Genomic DNA, 15,697 nt, shown 5'->3' on the forward strand with positions numbered 1-15,697 from the left:
GAGAGAAATGAAACAAAATGAAATTTTAGTGGCTGAGAGATTTCAGAGTTCAGAGGTTATCCTGGAGGTTATTCTTATGCATTACACAGATATCCCTTCTTAGTGTATGGTGTATTGGAGTAGCTGGAGGGAAGTACCTGAAACTGCTTAGCTGTGTTCCTATAGCCTTGATTCTTGAAGACAATTGTATAACAGTATAACTTTTACAATGTGACTGTGTGATTGTGAAAACCTTGTGTCTGATGTTCCTTTTATATGGGGTATGAACAGATGAGTAAAAAATAAGGATAAAACATAAATAATAAGCAGGGGGATAAAGGGCAAAAAAAATGGGTAGATTGAAATACTAGCAGTCAATGAGAGAGAGGTGAGGAGCATGGAATGTATGAGTTTTTTCTTTTTCTTTTTCTTTATTTTTCTAGTGGTGCAAATTGTTCTAGAAAGGACCAAGTTGATGAATACACAACTATGTGATGATATTGTAAGACACTGATCACATATCATATGGACTGTACATGTACGAAGATTTCTCAATAAAAATAATTTTTAAATCAGCTAGTTAATATTTATTAAGGGGTTTCTCTTTTCCATGCACTGTTCTGAGTGATTTGAACTTATTAACTGATTTAACCTGCAACTCTATCAGGTAAGCACTATCATAACACCCACTTTACAGAGGGGGATACTGAGGCACAGAACAGCTAAGCAACTTGGAAAAAATCCCACCCCAAGGAAATGACTGGAAATGGTTTAGGGCCAACGTCCATACCATAGCCATGATGTCCACTACCCTTATCTAAACTGGAATTGAGATCCCTGGAAACATCCATGCACTGTTTGACCAACAGCTGCAGTATTTCCCAAAGCAGACGCCACACAACACTAGTCCTAGAAAATACGAACACATGTTCCTCAGGGCGGAGGGGGGTGGAAACGGCATGCCCTGAGTTAAATTTGGGAAACGGTGGGGTTAAACCAAATAAAATGGATTTCTCCCTGCAGCACTCCTCAGAGACTTCAACAGAAAGCAAAGGCATATTAATTTCCGAGAGAGGACTGCACTTTGCAACATCCTCCCAGTGTGTCGGTCCACAGAATCCTTTTTCCAAAAGCATCTTGAGGCACCACGAGGATGCCAGAAAACTCCTTTCAGGAGCCCCTGGCCCAGAACAGCGCTTTGCACTCTTCAGCACATGCGAGCCACCCAGGGATCTCATTAAAGTGCAGATTCCCGATTCCGGGGGGGCGGGGGGAGGTTAGGAAGGAGCCCGGGATTCTGCATTTCCAGCACGTTCCCCAGTGGGGCAGATGCTGCAGGCCCAAGGACCACACACTGCAGGACTGCCTTCGTTCTCTGCCACCTCCCCAGACAAGCTTTGTTCCAGCTCGCCCTCCCCAGGAGGTTTCCAGGGGCTCCGGCCCTGCTCACCTCTGCTAGCCCAGAACGAGTCCACACATTGCAAGTTTCATCAGAGAGCTCGGGGGCACCCCCAGCCCTTCCAGGTTGTGTACCCCAACCCCTTCTTTCTGTGTTGACACACGCTGCGGCCGCGCCCTTGCCCGAGGAAGTCCTGTCTGAAGGTGGAGCCGGCTAGGAAGGCAGCCTCGCCGCCCAGCTGCCCAAGGATGCTGGGCTCAGCAGCATGGAAGGGAGAGGAGGTGAAAGGAGGATAAGCGGTGAGCAAGGAGGCCCCGTGAGGTCTTGTGACCGGCTGGGCCTCCTGGTGCCGCCAAGGTGGCAGTGCCAACACGCAGTACTGAAATACTTGGCCTGTCTCCGAAGCAAACACCCAATCCAAACAGCCCCTAGTGTGTCTCGGAACAGACTGTGTAAATAAGGGAGGGGGTGGGAGGGGGGAGGAAAAAAAACCCAACTGGCCACAGATCCCGCTTTCAAATGCGTTGAAACAAAATAATTCCCTCTCTTTCGCTCCCTCCTGCTCGCTCTTTTTTTTTATTTCCACTGGTGCCGAGGCGTCGGTGGAGCCCAGCGGGTGGCCTGTTAGAGCCCGCTGCCCTCCGGCCGCACGCCTGCAGCCTACCTGGACTGCATAGGAATGAAACCTCCAGCCGTTACATGATATGCCCACGCTGCAGGCCCTGGGAACTACAGCTACTGCATTCAGAGCGCAGGAAACAGAGAAAAAGCTGTTTGCAGAGTGCGGCTGGAGAAGGGACCGGTGGGGGGCGGTGGTGGAGGACAGAGAGGAACAAGAAGGGGGAGGGGGCCGCACAGGGGGTTGTCCAGTTAATCCTCCTTTTCTAGATGGCCCAGCCCCCTAGCCCTGAGTACTGCTCCTTGCTTCCAAACAACAACCCCACAAAATAAGGAGGCGTCCAACTCCCAGGACAGAGTAAGAAATGGAAGGCATAGTCGAAGGAAGTCATCCGGGGGGAACCTCTCTCCAAACTTGTCTCTGAACTCGAAGCCTGTATACAGATCAGGGGCAACTTGCTTATGGCTTGTCTCCGGTTGCATATTCAGTTTTGAACTTTCTAAAGGCAGGGTGCGGCGAGGGGGGTGGGGTGAGGGGGGCCGGGCCGCGTGCCTGAGTCATTTTCAGATTAGAATCGATCTCCCTCTCCCTCTGCAAGTCGAAACAATTGAGTTGTCTTTCCCCTGCCCCTGCCAATGCGTCTTACTCAATCTGGGATCAAAAGGGCGGTGGGGGCAGGCCCCGGGGGAGCATGGCAGTTTTCTGCCTCTTCCATCAGAACTGAGCTGCGGATACCCTAGACCAAAGGGGAAATCAGGCCTGGCTTTGAGGGAACGGTGACAGGGGCTGCACCTGCCGAGCCTGCGGAGGTGATGCTAAAGTGAAGTGAACATTTGCAGGCCTCCCGCTCCCCTCCTCATTCTTCGAAATAGGATTTTGAGTCTGCCCTCCATACAGCAGGCCAGTTCCCTGCAGGCATTTCCCGGTGCCGATTTCTATTCATCCTGACAGACCCAGCCAGGTCAGCAGCGATGGCCCGGGGCTAGGCAGCAAGAAAGTTCTAGGTCCAAGGGACAAGGATGTCGGCAAATCCTTCTGAAGCTCTGCGGTTTTAACGTCATTTAAAAATACTGCTCTGAAGAGCCCTACTGAGATGATCTATCTAGGCAGAGCAAGACTATACCCACTGCGGATGTACACGTCCTTTTCAACATTTCAACAAAAAAACCTTCTTATACATTTCATCTCCCTTTGGCATTCAGAGTCCACTTACTAGAGTGGCACAGACCCAGCCCTGCGCACTAGAGGGGAGAAAAAAAAAAACCCGACAAGGGGATCCCAGCTTTATAAGAATTTACACCACGGCTGGAGGAGACCCAACTGACCCCCTGGAGTTGAACGGTATCTTCAGGTGGTCGCACCTCAAAATGGATGCCAACATGAGCTTTCACTCCTGAGCGGCCACAACATACCAGCATTGCGCTGGGATTTTCTACACCGGAGTTCTAATCCCCAGGACCACCCCAACTATACTTCCATTGCACAGACGAGCAGATGGAGGCTTGGAGGGTAAGCAACTTGCCCAGATTACACGGTGCACAGGGGACACCAGGAGCAGCGTGCCAACCAGCTCCCCTCCTGACCTCGTGTCTCTTACAACACTTAACTTTCCACCTGAACGAACGCTTCTTTGATTCACCTACTTTTGTTAACAGGCAGAACTCCCGATGGGCAGGGGATGAGTCTTCTTTGTGTCCACACCGTCCCCAGTCCCTCCCTTGGCACCCTGTAAACAGCAGAGCCTCAGACCATGTCTACTCTTAAATGGATAAACAACTTGCAAGAGGGAAACCGGCAGCTCTATCACCTCGCTCAGATATTTGTTGAGTAGCTATTATATGCCGCTCATGGAGCCAGGCACAGGACACAAGCGAGTGAGCAGAGGCCCTGGTGTCACAGGCAACTGCCTACAGAGCGAGGAGTCATAGGAGTGAGCTGTGACAGCACAAACCCCTGCGTGGACCAGGCACAATGCCAGGCCCGGAGTTCTAACTGAGAATCAGACCCTGCCACCAAGGTGTTTACCATCTAAGGAAGGAAAACAGGTCCACGAGAGAAAGAGAGAGAGAAAAGGCATTTAAGAGGGAAAGGGAGGCTCACCCAAGGCTCCATATAGGTCAAACGAGAGGTGACCTGGCTCAGTAAATTCTCAATGCAAGAAGAATTCTTCTTCCTGCTGTTTGATCTTACTCTGTACCTAAGCAGTGACAGAGGGAGCACATAACATAAAGTAAAAACACGACATGCCACTACATGCCCACTAGAATGGCTATCATTTTTAAAAGTGACAGCATCAAACACTGAAGAGGAGTGGAGCCACCGGAACTCTTGGGCATTGCTGGTAGAAGAGTAAGTGGTCCAGCCACTTTAGAAAAAGGTTTCTTATAAAACTATGCATATATCTATCTCAAACTCAGCAATTCCACTCCTAAGTCATTACCCTAGAGAAAGGAAAATATAAGTCCACAAGAAGTCTTGTTCCAGAACATTCACAGCAACTATATTCAAAGCAGCCACAACCTAGCAACAGTACAGATGCTGATTAGAAGGAGAAAGGTTAAACAAACTGTGGGATATTCATACAATGGAATACCACTCAGGAATAAAAAGGAATAAATTCCAGATCCATGCAATTACATGGATGACTCTCAAAAGCATCATGCTGACTGAACGAAGATATACAGGGCAGTCCATACTATTATGATGCCTTTGGTGTGAAGTTCCTCTAGAACAGGCAAAACCAACCTAGAAAGAAAGAAGTCAGAAGAGGAGTAGCCACTGGGGATTTTGGGGTGGGGAAAGACTGGGAAAGGGCACACAGAAACTTTCCAGATACTCAGAGGGTTCTATACCTATGATACACTTGAGATTTGAGCATTGCAGGGTATGTAAATCTTACCATAAAAGAAAAAAAAGAAAAAGAACTGCAAGCAAATATTGAATTTGTATTAATGATATGCATGCTGAAGTATTTGGAGAGAAGTATGTATACTACTGCCTGCAACTTACTTTGAATGCATCAAAGAAAATGGGACAAAGAGGCAGTCAGAGAACAGGATGGAGAATGGGTAGGGTATGTGATTAAAATATTTATTGCAGAATCTAAGCACAAGGCATATAGTGCTCACTTTAAAATTCAACTTTTCAGTTTATTTGTAAATTTTCATAACGAAATATTGGAGGGAAAAGAAAATGAGAGCACAACCCAAACAGCTTCACATGAAAAGAATACTGTGCGTTTTCAGAGCTGTTGGCACAAATCCTGAGTGTATATACGTTGGGGAGATGTGGGGAGAAGGGGAGAGAAAAAGAAAGCTTTTAAGGTACTCAGGGCTGGATTTTAAAAGCCCCTGATATAGAGATTCACTTTGGGGTCTGGGTTAAAAACAAAGTCAGGACTGCCAGGTCTGCATTCAGTTATCCTGTGCAAGATGTAATTTCCTGTTCCGTGGAATTAAGTACCTTTTGGACATGAAATACCTCTCACTAAATAGCATTTTGATGAGTTAAGTGTAAATGAATCAGAAACAAATGGATTAAGTTTCGCGGCACACGTACAAGCTTGAAAAAGGAAAAAGGAAAAGGAGGGGCAGACATCACCAGGTAGCGAAAGGATCTCCGTTTCAAACTGTGGACAAAACCAACGTTCTGGAAATATTTGATTGACTTGCTGATCCCCAGCCCATCCACCAAGGGCTTCTCGGGCCCCCGCTCTTTAATATTCAAATGACTTTGAAAAACATTTCTCCTCCTGGAAAGCATGGGGGAAAGGAAACGCTTTGAAGCCCTCCTCATTATTTAATTATTCTTTTCAAAGGTAAGGCCGTATATTTTTATCCAATATTAAATAAACATTTTCTTAAAGTCAGATGTTCAAAGCCTGCAGGCCTCTGATGTCGGTGGGGGATGTTTTCTGTTTTGTGTTCTGCAGAGTGAATGAGGAAGGTACCTCCTGTTGCCAAATGTTATAGAATCGCAAGACTTTAGACCAAGGAAGTCTAACCCGCCCCAGTGCTATGGCGGAAGAGACAGAGACTCAGACAGGCTCTAGGGGCCTTCCTTGAGCAGCTAGCAGTGGCCAGCTGGGGCCAGCACGAACACAGGGATGTTGGTTTCCAGGCCCATTGACAGAGCACTCTCTACAAGAAAGTGTGGGCTCAGGCTCTGAGCCGCCATCCTGGGGCCCCCTTTCCTGGATAGATAAGCTTATCGAAATGTCTTTTATCAGATACTTCACCTCCCAGAACCTCAGGTCCCTAGAGATAAAGGAGGCAAAATGAAAGCCACCATCTCCCCAGGGACAACAGAGACTTCCCAAGCCTTTAGAGGTAAGGTAAGGTGAGAACACACAAAGTCAAAGCACCTTTATGAGAGGATCGGGCTAAGAATAAAAGAAATCACACCTAGGAAGGATCCTTTTTTTACCTGGCCTAATTTAGATCCACCATAGGAAACACAACCCACAAAGATGATTTAGGCACAAGAGATGGGACAGTGGAATAGGGATGGGAATGGCATAATAACGATTCTCAAATACTTAATGTTGGAGTAACAGCCCATAAATTCCTCTTAAGTGATCTAACAAATAAATACAATTCACACTCCCCTCTATCATAAAAATGGCAACCATTAGCACAAAAAATTTCAGAAATTGGTGTATTTAGAGAAGATACATTCAACATCCAACATATCGAGGCATCCACTATTCATAATACTGCATTGTCACATTTAATTCTTGCTATAGTCTTATGGGATCAGGGTCATTAAACCCAATTTATAGATTCAATGAAGTAACTGCCTGTCATGGTCAAGTTCATGTGTCAACTTGGCCAGGTGGTGGTACTTGTTTGTCTGGTTGGGCAAGTGCTGGCCTGTCTGTTGGGATGAGGATATTGTATAGAATTAAATCATGATCACATCAGCTGCATCCACAGCTGATTCCATTTGTAATCAGCCAAAGGGGAGTGTCTTCTGCAATGAGTGATGCTTAATTTAATCACTGGAAGCCTTTTGGGGAGGATTCAGAAGAGACAGGCTGTCTTCCTTCTCTGGCCGGTGAGCTTCTCCTGTGGAGTTCGTCCAGACCCTCCATAGGAATCGTCAGCTTCACAGCCTTCCCTGCGGATTTTGGACTCTGCATTCCCATGGTTACGTGAGAGACACTTTTATAAATTTTACATTTGCGAGTGTTTCCTGTTGATTCTGTTTCTCTAGACAACCCTAACTAATACACTGCCCAAGGCCACACAGCTGGTAAGCAATGGATTCAAACTCAGTTCTCTCTGATTCCAAAATTTATACTCTTAATCAAAGCCCATCTTGGCTGCCTGGTTGTCCTCAGAAGGGTGGATTTAAACTCTGAAGGATCCATAAAGTTTGATAAAGAGATGAGCTACCATATCAACCCCCCACCCCCCAAAAAAACAAATTACATTTGAATGCTACTTTCTTTTCAGAGAGAATGAACTTAGCTGGTTTTTCAAAACATGAAATAATGTTCATAGCAAACTAGAAAATTACAATCATCTATAATCCCAGCACTCAGAGCTAACCTGTTAATCTTTTACTAATGTTCCTTACCAAATTCTTAAATGTGCTCAAATGCTTTAAAACAATTTTTTTTTAATTCGGAATAATATTAGTGTTAAAGAAAAACTGCAAAGACAGTACAGAAGTGTCCTGTATATCCTTTATCCCAGCTTCCCCAAATGTGATTGTCGTTAAGTACAAAGGCACATTTGTCAAAACCGGGAGGAAATGGACACTGAGACATTACCATCCACAAGACTACAGACTATTCCACCAAGGTGTTTTTTCTTTTCTAAGCTCCAACCCAAGGTATCATATTATAATGCACTCATTTATTTTTAAAGAAATTGATTTTATTCAATAATATATCATGGACCTATTTCTATATCAATAACTATAAATTGGCAGCTTCCTAGTAACACACTCTATGGATGGGTGATACTGTCCTACAGAAGGTCATTTCCATGGCTTTCACTGTTCACTGTCCCATAAAAGCAGGATCGGTAAATTTATCCGTACTGTGCTGAGCTGTCCGACAACATCCTTATAATAAATTTCTGGCAGTGCATTGGTAGTGAGTCAAGACTACGTCCTTCTAGGCTTTTAACTCATTTGGGCACACTCTCCTCCAATCTGCCTTGCGACCAGAAAGTTAATCATTTTAACTTAGATTCATTTTGGCCAATGAAAGACTTAGTTGGCATATCAACCCTTCCATTGCCCTAGAGAAAAAACCATGGGGATGGAAAGAGTTAATGGACTTTCAAGACAGTCATTTTTCCCAAGCCAGACTGAGCCTTTAAAGAACCACCCAGAAGTTGAAACTTCATTCTCTTCCATTCAAGCTACTGCCATTCTCCCCTCCAGATCTGGCAGAGTAGTGAGCATCACGTCTTTGACATTCCAAGCATGGAATTACTTTCGGGGTGCAGAGGCAACCCTCAGTGAATTTAATTTCCTTCTCATCTCTCTGTAGTGTCTACTGAAACTTCCTGAAGGAAAAGCTTTGACCAAGCTTGAGCAGTAATTGATGCAGCAGGAAGAACAAAAGGATTTGAATGTCAGCAGGGTTTTGTGCCCTTTTTTTATGGAGAAAGGAATAGAGGGATGGGTAGAGATTACGAAACTGCTTGCATATCTAGAAACGGCTCAAACTGAGCTTCAACCAGGAACCTGCCCAGCATGCTAACTTTGGCCATCATCTCTGTTCCAAATGAAGCCCAGATTTTATTTTGAGACTCCCGTTCAACAATGCCAAACACTCTGTCCCCATGCTCAGAAACACTGTGAAATGCTACACTTGAGATGATATATTTGGGGAAAAAGGTGGCAGGGAAAGTTTAAAGAAATTGAGCCCTACCACATGCTGGGGAATTCTTAAGCACCAGCCTGGCTTGCAAAATAAAAAAAACAACAAGCTACTGGTCAGAGGGAATGTTCTTCTGTGCCAGGACTCAGCTTGAATTAATACACAACAAAACCTCTTAAAGGGGGGGGGGGGGGGGTACGCTGCTTTAAAGCAAGAGTTTCTTCTCTAGATGAAACTGATTTAAAATAACAAGAAGTTGAGCATATTCTGGAAAGAGAAGAGTTGCAACGTGAAATATTTTCTTTGCCCCAATGTTTGCAATTCTGTCCCTCTGGTCAAGGCCACTCCGTGTCAGAAGGGACGAAGCCTCTGGAATGAAGGCTGGCAGTTCCATGGTCCCAAGCAAAGCAATGTCCATCAGTGCAGGCTTGCTGTCCCCTGGGCCTCTGCGGGCTGCAGAGTGATGGACAGAACCCATTGCACTTTCGAATTCTGCCCAGAAACCACAGGAGGATTTTTGCCCAGGAGAGAGAAAATCTCATTGGTTATAGGGAGCTAGCATCTGCCCAGAGGACATTCACACTCTCTTCCTGCATGGCCCCTGGCAATGAAGAAGGAGAGGCCTTCTGTTTTGAACCTGCTTGGGAGGGAAGGAACAACAGGCTCTATCTAAGGCAAAGGGGCATTTTTTCTCATTTGCTGAGAAAGTATTACAGCAAGGACAGGGAAGCAAGCTGCTGCAAAGGGAGACCCCAAAGCCTTAGAAACTAAAGCACTGTACTCCATTCAACATCTTCCAAGGTAAAGCAAATGTATTTATGCTAGAGGGGCCTTTTTAAGTCTATTTAGAGATCTTTGCTGTTTAGGGAAATCTTAAATTGAAGTCCAAGCTCTCACCAGAGCAAACCATATAACTTTCCTTGGGTGAATACACAGACAGGGACATTATCATGAAGCAGAATTTGAGAAAACTTACCCCAACGTGAGGGTTTACCAGAACCCTGAACTGCAAACAATACTCCCTCAATGTGTGTATGTTTGTTTTCTTACAATTGTGGATAGTTATGCATGCTCTGTAAGCACAAACTGTACAAGAAGGAGGCTAGAGGGACGGATCTTCCAATTGTAAAGAAAACGTGCAGCTGGAATCCAATGAAACTTGCCACCAATTAAGTCTGATGTCCAGAAACAACCATAGGGTTGTTGAGCCACGTAGCATAAAAGAGAAACCTCCTTCAGCAGGGACTAGTACAGCTGGTGGGTGGGAGGAGGGAGCCAGGGAAAGGAAAAAACTCCCTGCAAGTCCCTCTAGAGGCAGTCTGGCCCAGAGTGCTGGCTCACAATAAGCAAAGCCACATGACTCCTGTTCTCCAAGGCTTTGATTCAAGCCAGGGTAGGTGGGATGCTGAGGGCGCCAGAGTTGGCTTAGGAGTACCAGCTGCAAGGAAGGGAGCTGAGGGCCCAGTTGTTCCTTTCCTCTCCATGTCTCCAAGTCAGAGAACCCAGGAGGTGTGATTTAAGTACAGCTACTTCCACCCTCACGCGACCCCACCCACAAAGGCCATACATTACCTTTTTACCTCCCTATCACCTATAATCCCAGCAGTTGTACATTCATTTGCATTTAAATGCAAACATATTTAAGAAAGTCAGAATGCTCTCAGGCCCTGACCTCTCTGTTGGGTTGGTTCATCCAGCCTATTTTCCTGGCTGGAATCAATCCTATAAGTGCATGGGGTCATCTAAATATAAATAAATAAACATATATATATATATATATATATATATATATATATATGAATCCATACCTTCCAGAACATTCCTCCTTCTCCCTTCAGCTACTCTGAGGTTCCCCTGCAGCATGAACCTGGGTTGACCACCGCATTTTTTCCATATCTAGAGAAATAACGGCAAAGAATAATTCCAGAATATGGGGCACTTTAGGTGTGAAATTCAGGGATGGTCCCCATTCATAAAGTAACATGAGAGCTCAGTGTTCCCTAAAGCCAAGAAGAGGGGTGCAAGGACAGAAGACACAGGGAGTGGGCATCTAATCCAAAGGCCAGTTCATAATGTGTCCTTGCCTTCTCCATCCTCCCAGAAGCCAAGAGGAGCCTTTCTTGCTTACCTACCTGGAGGTGGGGAGTGAGAAGAGGGGACAGGGGAGTCACAGCACTAAGTGACTCTGGGCAGTGCCCTACTCAGACCACCCAAGCCTTCCAACTGCACTAAGCAGATGGCATGAGCCAGGTGGGGGCCACAATGTGTACTGCTAAGCTCCTGGCCAATTTCTCAGGAGGCTGTTCATCTTGGCCACCCATGCTCAGAGGGTCTTACTCCACATGCACAAAGCCAGGGGAGGAGCTAGAACCTCCTAGATGGCAGAGAGGTCACTTCAGGAGCTCTGGGATCATTCATTCATTTCTGTCTTCAACAAATAAAGAGCCCACTCTGTGTCAGGTATTGGCGATGTAATGCGAAACAAAACTGGGCATATCCTCAGTCCAGTGGCGATAACAAACATTAATCAAATAGCCACAATAACGAATGTATGAGTGCAAATTGAGTCATGCCCTCCAAGGGCTAAAAGCCCAGGTGCAATTCCCTGGTTGACAAAGGAACTTGGCCAACAAGGGTAGAGATGGAGCATGATGAAGACGTTGCTGATCTGCTCTTACTTTGTGTGAGCTATTTATTCTTTCTAAGCCTTTCTCTCCTCATCTGTAAAATGGGTATAATCGTTACACCATCTCACATGATGACATGCAATCACTACGCCATCTCTCTAAGTCTCATTTCCTCATCTGTAGAATGGGCACAGTCATTATACCATCTTACCTCTTAAGAGGTACAAGCAATTTAAGGACTGCATTTAAGGACCAAGCCAGTGAAAACTGTCCATAAATGTTGGCTTGTATTATTTGAAGGATCCCTTGGAATGAATCCCCAGAGTCTGTCTCAGCAAAGCTGCAGAGACCCACACTCATCCCTTCCCCCAAAGGACAGGCCGGGCTTTTACTGGATCTCCTCAGTAGGTTCTGAGATCCCTTTGCAGTTCCCTCATGTAGCCAGATTGCAGCGAGAAACTCTAATCACTCCTGTTACTGTGGTCCTGGATCTCTTTAAGCAGCCCATGCCAACGCCGTGGGGGTTTCTTGGTGACTCAGCCCTGGCCCCAAACGAGCTGGATGCGCTATCGCTCAGCCAGGATATGGCTCGTAGCCCGCGAGCTGCTGCCAGGAGACAAAGCTGCTCTCCCTGGCCTCCTGAAGAGCCTTCCCTTCCATTTCACCGGCCTCCGGGGTCGCCACCACCAGCCCCGAGATGGACACTCAGAGGCTCCAGCCCCTTGAAGGCTGGAAGGCAAGGCTGTCACCCACCTCGACCCCAGAAACTGGCCCAAGCTCCAGGCTGAAGAAAATCAGGCAGCGTTGTTTCCGCTTCCTTTGCTCTCCGTGGAGGGTGGCTTATCGGCGCCTAGACAAACCTTTGCTTGTTTTCTCCTAGCTTAGGAGGCAGGGCTGGAGAACCAGCAAAGTGAGGGGATCAACGCTGGTGCAAATCCATTCGCCCCAGAAAGTCCAGGAGCCCCACTGAAATTTTATTTGGCCTTTGCCCACCGGTTTCCAAGCAACACAACACTAAATCCATCAGAACGCTATCTCAGAGTCAGTGAACTGGAAGGCACTGGAAAGCCCTGGAGCTCAACCTCCCTGAGCCAAAGAGTGAAGGGAGGCTGGGATAGAAAGGAGAAGGAAGCACGCTCTCTGCCCCGGGCACACAGCCCCAGGAGACTCCTCTTATGGCCAAAGAAAAGGAGGCCCCCTCTCTACAAGGTGAGACAAGGTCACTGACAGTGGCTGGGACCAGGCAGCTCATTGAACAGGACCACTCCCCACCGTTTTCCATGGACACCCGGCAGGGTGGTGTATGAGCCTTCCAGGATGAGCTCACGGGGCCAGGGTCAGCACCAGCAAATTAGCACAAGTCTACCTTTCTACTGAAAAGCAGACTGCTTCCTCCAGCTCAGCTCTCCTCTCTGGTTAGCAGAATCCTTCAAACATACCTGCAAAGTCCTAGCAAGTGTTGCTCAATCCCTCCGAAGGAAAATATTTTTAAAGTTATTCTTCACTTGTCCTAATCTTTCTCCCAGGGACAGCTTTCTAATCATATCTGAAACAATTTCATCACAAGGGTTCAATATCAAGGGCTGCCTTCCCTATTACTCAAATCTGGATTTATACACAGAGGCACAATGTGCCAAATCTGATTCTGGGGGATGTTTTAGGAGGGATTCTGGCATTTCAAAAAGGGTGAATGTAACTGCATTTAAATACCGCTGTAAGCTTGACTTCAGAAAAAATCCACAGGGCCCTAGAGAACAAAATACACACACACAATATTAGGGAGAAAATAAGAAGGAAATTAACATCTTTTTGTATGCCTGAACTGTGGCACTTTATTTTTAATTAATAATAAAAAGCTACCTCCTTCGGAAAACAAAAGCGGGTTAAGGGGAGTTGTGGAATTTCCCCTTGGGTGGGTGTGCCTAATTAATTATCTTCCTCTCTGGAGCAATGAAAATTGCCTACAATCTAGAGTGACGATGACTGTACAACTAAATGATGCTGTAAAATACCGTTGATTTTGGATAGAATAAGTGCTATACGAATAAAAAATAAATTATGATTAAAATTTTAAAAGTGGGTTAGGGTCCAAATGCCAAGCAAAGCAACTGACTCATCCGAAGATTGCACGGCCGAAACACGCCCATCTGCACTGCCCAGCTCGAGGGAAAGGCCTGTGGGCCACCAGCCAGCAGTGGGAGCCACAGTGGGTTGCGGGCCATGGGCTGGGGGCAGCCCAAGCCCTCCCTTCACACCACAAGACACAGCAGGCCAGGGGCAAATAATGCATAAAACAAAGACCCAGTTGCTAATAAACAGCCAGAAACCTGACACCCTGCGCCCCCCCAGCACCCCCAAATTCTCCTTTGTGCCCCTGCACACAGTAAGTCTGCCCTAAGCTTCCTAGAACTCCACTGAGCCTGGGTCAGGCAGTACATAAAATGAAGCCACTTTCCTCCGAACCTAGGGGGGCTTCTGAGCTCCTTCACACCTTCTGGAATCCATGTGTGTCACTCAAAAGTAATGGACAGCAGTGTCACCAGTGGCAGGAGTTCAGCCTGGCAGGATGGAACCAGAGGGAGTTGGGAATAAACTTGGCCCCTGGAAAAACTCCAAAAATGATGGGGCAGATGAAAAAAGAAAGAAAAGACAAGAAATGGGGAAATTATGCTGCTCACATGGACATAAGCAGATTTTCTGCTTGTCACAGAACAAGCCTGAATCTGAGTTTAGAGCCCTTCAGAGTCCTGAAGGCCAGCAAATGTATCTAAAACCCTGAGTACTTTCTAAAAGTTGCCAAAACTCTAGACTGGTGAAGGGTGATTGGGAGTAGGAGAAGGGGGTTACACTGATATGATTTTTTACCCTAGATTTGATTGACGATAACCAATTCCTGCACACGTCCTAAGTGTCAGATACTACAGGCGTGATTGACAAGAATGAATACAGTCAACCCTCACAGCCCTACAGGATGGGCATGGCCATCCCTATTTTACAGGTGGGGAAACTGAGGATACACAGAGAGGCAAAGGCAAAGCTGAGTCACAAGCTCCTATCCAACTCTAGAGCCCACACCCCCTAACTCCGCTGCGCTGACACGGATTAAAATGAAGGGCCTTTCCACACAGCATGCCGAGCCCAGGCATCCAAAGAGGAATCGTTCTCACAAGTCCCCAGGTTCCGATCCAGAAGACGGAAGGAGAGTAGCACTTGGCCAGCTCAAGGCGGGTGGAGGGGTCATGGGGCAGAGAGGGAAGGCCTGGCAGTTTCAATCAAAGTCCAAACCAGCTCCCCAAGTAGGCAGGACAGATTCTTCACTGGACGAAGACATCAAAGGCAGGAGCAAGCTATTCCTGCCCGTGAAGAAGTTATGACCACAGCACTGGTGCTCAGCAACTGCCCCACCGGCCCTCGGAGGAGTCCCCACCCTGAGTAAACCTGCAAAGAATCCCGAGCTCTTTCAATGAAGCATGAGCCCGAAGCATGGGGCCAGCTCTCCCCAAGGTCCCACCCAGCCTCTAATGACCGTGTGGCTTAGAACTGGACACCCCCCACCAAGACCTTGAAATTTATAAACTCGGTGTTTAGAGAAAGGGTGGAGGGAGCAGAGGGAAGGAAGAAGGCATGCGAGGCAGCCGGGCAAGACAGAGTGCTGCCTTCTGATGCGACTGCGGGGGCAGGGAGCAGCCTGGAGGTTCCCTCCCACCCCCCCCAGGCCACCCCCAGGGCCTCCCGCAGCTCCAGACTCCCCCATCTCTGCGTCTCTGCCCACCCGCAGGCATCTTGGTTACTTTCTTGGAGCTGGATGGGAGTCCAGTGGCTTTGATCTGCATAGCAGAGGCCACAACAATTTATCTGAACTGGACAAACAAGGTAGCTGTTACTAGAGGAACTCTGACCATTTTTAATGGCTCAGGGAGGTGGGGAGCGGGGAGCGGGAAGCTTTGCAGCATGAAGAAGGGCAGGCAAGGAAAGGAATCAGAAAGCAGGCAGAAAACTCCAGGGGGAATTCCGTTGGGGCAAAGATAAAAGGGAGCTGTAAAGCAATTTTGACAGGTTAACAGACAGGTAATATTCCGAAGGTGTTTACTTAACCAGGCTAGCGCTCCATGCAGTGCCGATTAAGCTGAGGCACGAGAGCCTCAGCAGCTAAGGGTTTCACAGAAACAAACATCTAGTCAGAGAAAACCAAATAACAGCCAGTCAGGTTCTGGCAGCTGCTCCCCCAGCTCAGA

At 47.0% G+C, this 15,697-nt stretch overlaps 1 long non-coding RNA gene across 2 annotated transcripts in view; it reads right to left on the bottom strand.

Annotated features, from left to right (window-relative positions):
* Positions 1-15,697, bottom strand: part of LOC143687077 (uncharacterized) — a 147,529-nt gene that overhangs the window by 78,736 nt on the left and 53,096 nt on the right. The window contains exon 1 of one of the 2 annotated variants that reach the window (XR_013177405.1): positions 3,641-8,999. The exons of the other annotated variant lie outside the window; for it this stretch is intronic. This is a non-coding gene — a long non-coding RNA (uncharacterized LOC143687077). Of the gene's footprint in view, positions 1-3,640; positions 9,000-15,697 lie in introns of those variants that run through there. 2 annotated transcript variants of the gene reach the window in all.

The sequence above is a fragment of the Tamandua tetradactyla genome, chromosome 6, assembly GCF_023851605.1.
Source record: "Tamandua tetradactyla isolate mTamTet1 chromosome 6, mTamTet1.pri, whole genome shotgun sequence".
In the NCBI taxonomy this organism is placed as follows: domain Eukaryota; kingdom Metazoa; phylum Chordata; class Mammalia; order Pilosa; family Myrmecophagidae; genus Tamandua; species Tamandua tetradactyla.